This window comes from Hipposideros armiger, unplaced genomic scaffold (genome assembly GCF_001890085.2).
Source record: "Hipposideros armiger isolate ML-2016 unplaced genomic scaffold, ASM189008v1 scaffold_62, whole genome shotgun sequence".
NCBI lineage: Eukaryota > Metazoa > Chordata > Mammalia > Chiroptera > Hipposideridae > Hipposideros > Hipposideros armiger.
In genome coordinates, this window is record NW_017731412.1 from 3,672,634 (window position 1) to 3,681,290 (window position 8,657).

The 8,657-nt window shown below is 43.6% G+C and overlaps 1 non-coding gene across 1 annotated transcript; it reads left to right on the forward strand.

Moving 5' to 3' along the window:
• Window positions 1-989: 989 nt before the first annotated feature.
• Window positions 990-1,063, forward strand: TRNAM-CAU (transfer RNA methionine (anticodon CAU)). The gene has a single exon. It is a non-coding gene; the product is annotated as a tRNA-Met (tRNA).
• The last annotated feature ends 7,594 nt before the right edge of the window (window positions 1,064-8,657 follow it).

Consider the following 8,657-nt stretch of genomic DNA (forward strand, 5'->3'; position numbering starts at 1 on the left):
GGGTAAACTATAGTGATTGAGAGGCCACAGAGGGAGACTGCTTAGGGGGCTGGGCAGTGTTCTGTTTCTTGGCCTGGGCGCAGTGGGATGGGTGGTTTACCTTGCGATTTCATTGAGCTGTTCATGTAAGTTTTGTGTGTGTGTGTGTGTGTGTGTGTGTGTTCCCCTTATGGACACAGTATAATTCATAAAAAAAAAAAGGTTTCAAAAACATCAGCGGGCCCCCAGCATTGCTACCATCTGACTTCAATGGATGACGCCCTCCCTGCAGCCAAAGCTGGGAGCGCTGTTTATCTGCGCACTGGAAGGGATCAGTGCTCTGAAGCCCTATCCACAGACCTCCCTCTTAGGGCCCAGCCTCCCTGATACCTCCGGTTGGCCTCAGGCCAGCTTCCTCGACTCCTGGGGTCCCTTTGTGCTCCTCAAGTGGAAATGTTTTCCCAGCATGCTTCAGTCCCCTCAGTCAGAGGCCTGGGGGGGCCTGGGTTTTGTTTCCTCAGCGACACCCTTCCCTGTGGGCTGCTTCAAATGAATCCTGTTGGAAGACAGAGAAATGAGAGTATTAAAAATGTCAGCAGCAGATCCTGAGATACACAGCTGGGTAAATAGAGCCGGTGGAGATGTTTTTATTAGTGGCTTTATGGTTATGCTCACTTACGTTATGGATTTAAGGGCAGGGGTTGGGCCGGGGGAAGAGGCCTAAGGGTCTTCCCTCCATTTCCGGACCTGCTAAGACCAAAGCATCTGCCGCCCTCAGATTCGTGTGGGGCAAGGGGGGGCTGCCTCAGTTTATTGGAGGGCTCTCACCATTTTGGGCAATTGTATACCTTCACATTACCCCTTTATAAAGAAGTTCCCTTCCAGGGACAGACATTTGAGGGTCCCTTTCTCTTGGGTTTCTCTAGGAAAGCTTTACCCCCCTACCCTTACCTCTGGCAGAATTGATATCAGAGGGTGTCTCTGGCAAAACAGGGTTAGTGTTCAGGGGTGGCCGGTTAGCTCAGTTGGTTAGAGCGTGGTGCTCATAACACCAAGGCTGCCAGTTCGATCCCCGCATGGGCCACTGTGAGCTGTACTCTCCCTAAAAGAGTCAACTATGCCATGGTAGCATGAAAGCCATGTATAACCAATGACCATGGCTGTTCCCCAATAGAGTTAAAAAAGAAAGTGACTAAAATGGTAAATTAAAAAAAAACCCCAAAAAAACAAAGAACAAACAAACAGGGTTAGTTTTCAGATGGGAAGTAGGAAAGGGGCTAGTAAAGGATGGAAACTTTCCTGATCAAGGGCCATGGTCAGTTCCTCACAATGAATCTTGTCTCTTCAACTACAACGTCCAGAGTGGTCATCCCATGAATACTCATTATATGGGTCAGGGAGACCAGAGTTCAGATTCAAGTTTAGCAAGTTGTTAGCTACATGATCTTGGAGAAATTACTTAAGTTTCTGTCTCTTCATTTCTAAATTACAAATAAAAAAGTATCTACCTCACCACGTTACTGTGAGGATTAAATGAAGAACAATCTGTAAAGCACTTAACAAAGAAGCAGGCACAAGGTAAACCCTGGATAAATGTTAGATATTATCAATGTTAGAATGTCTTCCCAACAAAACCATGATCTCAAAGAAATATCTGTACACCCATGCTCATCGCAGCATTATTCACAATAGCCAAGGTATGGGGTGAACTTAAGTGTTCTTCAACAGATGAATGGATCAAGAAAATGCAGTACATGTACACAATGGACTATTATTATTCAGCCATTAAAAAAAAAAGAAGGAAATTTTGCCATTCACAACAACATGGATGAACCTGGAGGGCATTAACGCTAAGTGAAATAAGTCAATCAGAGAAAGACAAATACTGCATGGTTTCACTTGTATGTGGAATCTTAAAAACAAGAAAAAAGTCAATCTCATCGAAATAGAGAGTAGAAAAGTTTCCAAGGTCTGAGGGGTGGGGGAAATAGGGAGAGATTAGTCAAAGGGTACAAACTTTCAGCCATAGATGAATAAAGTCTGAGGATCTAATGTATAACGTGGTGACTACAGTTGATAACACTGTACTGTATAATTGAAATTTGCTAAGAGAATACAATGCTGGGTTCCGATAAAACTGTCAGCCTAAGGGCTTACCAGTGACTTCTCCAAGATGGCAGCCTCAGAGTAATTAGACTTCTTTCCCAGTAGCTAATGTTCCAGCAAATAAGGCAAAAGTTGCATTGCCTTTTATGACCTAGCCTCAGAAGTCATATAGTGTCACTTGCATCATTTTTTAATTGGTCAAAGCAGTCCCAAGCCCACTCATATTCAATTGAAAGGGTCATAGCCTGCCATTTCACCATGGGGAGAATGTCAAAATATTTGTGGATTTTTTTTTTTTAACTAAACTTCTACAGGGTTTATTCTGTGCTAGGTCCTAAGCTAAGTTTTTACTACACTTGGTCTCATTTGATCTTCACAATAGTCAGTAAAGTAAGCAAGCATTACCATCCTCATTGTGTAATATGTAGATAAGAAAATTAAGGGGCCAAGAAGTGCTTTCTGGCTCAAGGTTAAACAGCTAGTTACTTGAACCCATATCTGTCTGAATCATGTTATTCGAATTCAGTCAATGTTCTCATTAACCCCATAAATATTGAACCTCCCCTGCCCCCATTAATAAACAGGTAGATAGATGATAGATATGTTAGATAGATATAATAGAGATGATAGATGAAGATAGATAGTTGGATGATAGATAGGCAGATAGATAGATAGATGATAGATAGATAATGATAGAAAGATAGCTAATTGGATAAATAGGTAGGTAGATAGGATGGATGGATGATAGATAGATAGATAGATAGATAGATAGATAGATAGATAGATAGATAGATAGATAGATAGATAGATAGATATAGATACCAGCCCTAAGTTGAACAAAATTGAAGCCCAAATTCCTAAGGGACTGCAGGACCCCTGCAAGCCTGAATCTGTATTAGCGCTCTGAGAGAAAGAGACGAACTCTTGGGAACCTAAAATAACACAAATACCCCCTGAAACAGCCCCTAAGAACACAGACAAAAGCCTCGTAGGTGGTGTCTACAAGATGCTGAACAACTGGCTACTTCCAAATATTTGGATGATGGACTACCATATTTCGTCCAACTTTTCTTCCATTTGTTTGATAAACACAGCTGGCTTGAAAATTAGTAGTCGAGTCTAAATGCAGGGAGAGCCCTTAGAGACTTTCTCATCCAAATCCTTTCTTTACACAAATGAAGGGAAATATATACCCATGGAGAGAAGGGGCTTGGGCAAAGTTACCCACCAAGTGGCTTTGGCATGTTTATCAACATGACTTGAATAACATCTATCTTGATTTAAGTATGATAGATTTTAGGATCCAATAATGTACCTCCAGGGGAAATCTTACACAACTCTTTATAGTGCTGGTTGGGGTGGAGAGAAATTAGGAACAACCTAGGTGTCCATCTCTAGGGGGATGATACAGAAAATGTGGGCAGTGTGCACTGTGGAACCCTAGGCACGAGTTAGAAACAAATACACATACACAAAATATACGCATATATTTTAATATAATCATACAGCAACAACGAGAGTTTTAAAAACAAGGTGTTAAGTACAAAAATTAGGTAACAAAATCTGATTTATAGCTCATGGACTTTTATGTAAAATTAAGCGCATCCACAGAAACTTACTGTGTGTTTTTTGTTTGTTTTTTAAAGATTTTTATTGGGGAATTGGGGGGATGGGGACAGTGCTGGGGAATTGGGGGAAGGGGAACAGACAAGTTGCTGTCCTTTTGTTCTTCAGTCTAGTTGTGGAGAACGTTGCTTCACTGGCCCAAGTTGGCACCATCATTGCGCTCTTCCTAGATGAGGCAGATCAGTCACCGGCTTCCGGACGGCCGCTCACGCTGGCTGCTGGCTACACACAGTAGCCCATGGCAACCCACTGCCACAGGGGCTGCAGCCTATGCCGTCGCCGGCAACTCACAGCAGCCCAGCTCCAGGTTGAGCTGTTGTTCAGCATCTTAGCTGTGGAGGTCAGTGTCACTGGCCCTCATATGTGGGATCCGAACCGGGGCCCTCTGGCATCCCAAGCCAGTTCTTAACCATCGCGCCACTCGGCCGGCCCTACTGTGTGTTTTTAAAGGAAAAATATTTAAGGGCATATTTTAGACATATGAAAGTGAACGCCTGTACATGCCTTCAGTGGGAAAAGGAGACAAGAGTAGGGATTGAGTGTAAGAGGGGAAATACAATGCATATGACATAATACAATGCAATGCAATGAAGCGAGAGGTGTTTTGCATAAACTAGGATGGTATGTTATCGAAGGAGATGCAAGATTACCTCTACTCTGCAAATGAGGTAGGAAGTAATCCCTCCTATGTTTCAGCCCAGTGCATCATGGGAAATGCCAGGAATTCTTTGGCTGCGAACAACACTCCAGCTCTTGGCCACAGGTCTGTTGAACAAGGTTGAGGGATGAAAGAAGCATGTCCTTTAAAAATCCCATTTTCATCAGCGCTAATGGGCTTCCGCCACATGTGAAATATGGTGCGAGTTTCACCTTTCAGGGCTCCAGGAACCTGGCTTCCCTTCCCATGTCTAAGGGATTTACATCTCAGCGGGCGATCACACTGTGGTCAGTGAGGGAGATCACCTTTCAGAAATGATGGATGGATTTCCATCTTCCCCAACAGGAGGACTTTCTTCAGCCCTTAGTCAATTCTTTCGGGATGGCACCACCCACCACCAACAACAAAGGAAAAAAAGTCCCTTCCATTTCTAGATCTGTTTATATTTTGTGAAGCAGTCTCAAAATGATCACAGTAAGATGTGGATGGGTTAGGAATTATTATCCCTGTACGGTAATACTTTGGTTTGCAAGCATAATTCGTTCCAGAAACAAATTACTCATATGGCAAGACATCGCTCGTTTACCCAGTTAAAGTGTATTAGAAATGTTTGCTCATCTTGTGGAACACTCGCCAACCAAGTTACTCACAATCCGGTGTTTTACTGTATAAAGAAAGTTAAAATAAAAAAAGGGGTGGTGGTGATGGAGGCTTTCAATAATGTGCCCAAAGTCACACATATGCCTTTGAATCCTATCCTATAACTTTTTAATATATTCTTTCGCATGTAATATATGTATGACTACTATTACTAAGAATAATAATTGCATTAACTTATTGCTATGTGTGCCAAGTACTTTACATAAAGAATATCATTGAGTTATTCTATGTGTGACATACTATTTTATTCATTCTCCAGATGAGGAAACTGAGGTATAGAGAAGCCACATGACTTACACGGGGTAACACAGCTAATAGGTGGCCAGGGCTGATATTTGAATCCTGCTTCTGAGTTCCAGAGCCTTCATCCATAATCACTATACTTTGCTACCAAAGTCCAGAAATCCAATTTGTCTTGTATTAGCTCCTTGAGATACAAGCATCTCTTTCCTTTGTTCATGAGTTCACTAAATGTTTATTGAACACCTATTATGTGCCAGATACTGTGCTGGGAACTATGGTGGGGGATACAAGGTGAGTGGGCAGGGGGAATAATAAAAATTTCAAATTCTAGATTCAACACTATTTAAGCCTGGGTTCCCCGGAAAAGCGAGGCTGAGACCAAGATGTATGTGTTAGTATTTAGATGGCCAAGTGTGACCCCAGAGAGTAAGTGAGGGATGGATGAGCGAAGCAGGGCAGGAAAGAGAGCCCATCCAAGACTGTATGGCCACTGAGTGGGCCACCATGAGGCTGCAGGACTATCCGAGAAGTCACATGACATGGACCTCAGGCGCATCTGTTTGCAACAAGGAGGAGGAAGGCTTCAATTCACGCCTGCATCCCCCACTGATCAAAGGACCACCCAAATGGGGGTTTGATTCCCACCGCTTCCAGGATAATGAGTTGGGTGACGAGTTGGTTCTCGACTGAGTCCCATAATGTGACCTCCAAAGAAAAAAACCTGGGTCCAGAAGCAAGAGGTACACAGAGTGGTCCTGGGGTGAAGCCCTGTGCATTGCACCTGCAAGAAATGTGATTGGACCCTGCATAGGCCCTGACATAAAGTGATGGCTGCAATCAAGGCCAGGTGAGGCAAGGGGATTGGAAGTGTGCCTCAGAGGTCTCCAAATCAACTCCTTACCAACTGAGTTCAGGAGACAAGCACTAAATAATAACAACTATTGCTAGAGCCATGTCATTATGGACATGGGACCTGTCACACAGGACAAATATACTGCAGGCTCTCTATATGTGCACATCACACAAAGCGTTTTCATGCCTGCAGACAACTCACCAATCTTCATTATGATCACATGAACCAAGAATGGAGAAGGGGATATGTTTCCATTTATGGGTGAGGAACTGAAGCTGAGTGATGAAATTGGTTGCTAGGGTTGCCCAGACAGCGTGATGGATAAGCAGGGATTCAAACTCAGATCTCCAACCCCAGGGCTATTTCCCTGGTATCTGTGAAAATTTCTAATTTTTTCCCTATCTTATTTCAGGAAAAGACAGCTGGGTGGGGAGAAGAACAGCTGCCGTCAGCCTCATAAAAGATGGGTTTCTTGCCCCCCACTGCTACTGAAAGAAGGGAACGAATCCTTTGGTTCTAACCGGAAATAAAGAAAATTTAGCTAAAATACTGTGAGACAAGCGGGGGGAATGTTTCCCCAATTTCCTGCAGAAACAGAGTTAACCCGTTCAGATATTCATTACCAGTTACTATATGTTTGACACTGGGTGAGTTGCTTTTCTCCATGCCTCAGTTTCCCGATGTATAAAATGTCAATATTCCCTCCCTCCAGGTTATATGAAAAACTCACATCGTGCTGTTTTCCTTCTCAAAAGCCTTCAGGGTGTGCATTCAAGGGCATCCCAAATATGCTCTTTTCTCCCTCTTCCTTCTCATTCACAACCTACATGCTGCTTCCAGGACACACGGCACCATGTCCAGGCCCCAGGCTTCTTCTCACGCCTTTCTTTCCGTGGACACTACTCTCTTCTCCCCATTCATTCATCCACTCATTCAGCGATACCCAAAGCCATTCCTGAGTCAGGCCTATGGCCCAGCCACCGGAATAGAGCAGTTAAGTTAGCAAGCTGGGTGCCTGTCCTAAGGCACTTGCTCTCTAATTTCGTGCAGGCAAATGAGGTTTATCTTGAGAGCCAATTCCAGGACATTGTAGCTGGTTGGGCCGCTCGTAGTCCTGTGCTGGGGTGGGTTCTCGGGCCACCTTCATGTTCAGTTGTAAAGTCTGCTTAGCTGGCTTATGAACGTCTACAACGGGTGGAGGAAATGGAGTAGGAACATTCCATTTGCTGTTTGTGCTCAGGGGGAAATTTGACATATCCTTTGGGGTCCTTCTCCAATTCTACCTCCTCTATTAAAATGGACCATCTTTATCCGTACTCCCACTCAGATGTGCCTTGTTTCTCCATTTGGACACTACTAGTACCTTGCCCCTATGAGACCACTTATTTTAGCTTTACGCACTTGGTGATGAGGCCCTTGAGGTCAGAGATCTCATTTACTACTCACCCTTGTTTCCCGACCACCTAGCACAGTGCCTGTGTATGGTTAAGAAATATCTTCAGAAACAGAAGAGCGAGGTTTTCTGGGGTATTTTTGTTTGTTTGTTGGAACTGTTGTTGGTATTATTGCTGTTAATAATGGTGATGGTGATGCTGGTGGTACTGGCGAAGGTATTGATGGCGGTGGTGGTGGTGGTGGTGGTGGTGGTAGTGGTGGTAGTGTTTTAATAATGGTGGTCACTTTCCCACAAATTGATTGGAATATACCATCATCTTGCATTAGAGGACCTGACCTCATGAATCTGACATGATTTCTTCCAACCCATGAATCCATACATCAGCAACATTCCAGGACCTTTCACAGGTAGCTCCATTTTCAGACAATTCATAACTCAAAAGAAAGGTATAGATAGCAGCTATAAAAATGTATATGCATAGCTGTTTGCAAGATTTGCTTGCTGTGTTTTTCTGTATGTTTGAATTATTACAAGACCAAAAAAAAAGGTGAAGAATGAAAAGTGAGTTGTAAAAACACTGGGGACACCAATTCTCCTTGCAGCAAGCCTAAAGTGAGACATAGAAAAGGCGAGATGTGAGCTGAGCCTCGAAAAGCATGGGGATGTGTATGCCCGACTGACAGGGTGGGTGGGGGAGAGGGTGCCCCAAGCAGAGGCAGCAGCCTGACAAAGGCATGTGGCATGAAGTGGCATGCCACAATCATGAACACACGGGGCTTCATTACTTCCTTTCTTTGCTGCTCAGTTTCCTCATCTCTAAAATGGGGCCAGTACAAATAGGCAGTCTGACAATTAAGTTCTCAAACTTGTTGCTAACCTTTTCTATATCAGAGGGATTATTTATTATGAATTTGTACCAACTGGACAAAGAGTTGACCAAGTTTACTATTTGGAAGTGCTGAAAAGGCTGCGTGAAAAAGTTAGATGACCTGAACTTCTCACCAACAATTCATGGCTCTTGCATCACGACAATGCACCAGCTCACATGGCACTGTCTGTGAGGAAGTTTTAGCCAGTAAACAAATAACTGTATTGGAACACCCTCCTACTCACCTGATCTGGCCCCCGGTGACTTC